The following is a 244-nucleotide window of genomic DNA, read 5'->3' as shown; positions in this document are numbered from 1 at the left end:
ATGGGTAGTGCAGTGAAGGCGCCGTCAGTAACATCCGTGAAGCCTTTCCAGTCAGCTTTGGAAAAGTTGACATAAGTCCGGTGATCCACGGAAGCAAAGTCGGCAGGTTTATCAATCGAGATGACTATGGGCAGATGGTCTGTTGCTAGAGTCAGCATAGGTCGCCATGATACGCTGTTTATCAGACCAGCGCTGACAATTGTTAGATCTGGCGAGCTGCAGCAGCTGCCCATAATCCTGGTGG

General features: G+C 50.8%; 2 protein-coding genes across 3 annotated transcripts in view; both read left to right on the top strand.

Annotated features, from left to right (window-relative positions):
* The window catches only part of LOC118744385, a 38,120-nt gene that overhangs the window by 6,048 nt on the left and 31,828 nt on the right, over window positions 1-244 (top strand). The gene's annotated exons all lie outside the window — the stretch shown is intronic.
* Window positions 1-244, top strand: part of LOC118750077 (cytochrome b-c1 complex subunit Rieske, mitochondrial-like) — a 2,575-nt gene that overhangs the window by 884 nt on the left and 1,447 nt on the right. The window lies entirely within an intron of this gene.

The sequence above is a fragment of the Rhagoletis pomonella genome, unplaced genomic scaffold (genome assembly GCF_013731165.1).
Source record: "Rhagoletis pomonella isolate Grant_MI unplaced genomic scaffold, Rhpom_1.0 Rhpom_scaffold_00001, whole genome shotgun sequence".
Classification (NCBI taxonomy): domain Eukaryota; kingdom Metazoa; phylum Arthropoda; class Insecta; order Diptera; family Tephritidae; genus Rhagoletis; species Rhagoletis pomonella.
Note: the sequence above shows the minus strand (reverse complement) of the source record. Positions and strands in the feature narration are given on the sequence as shown.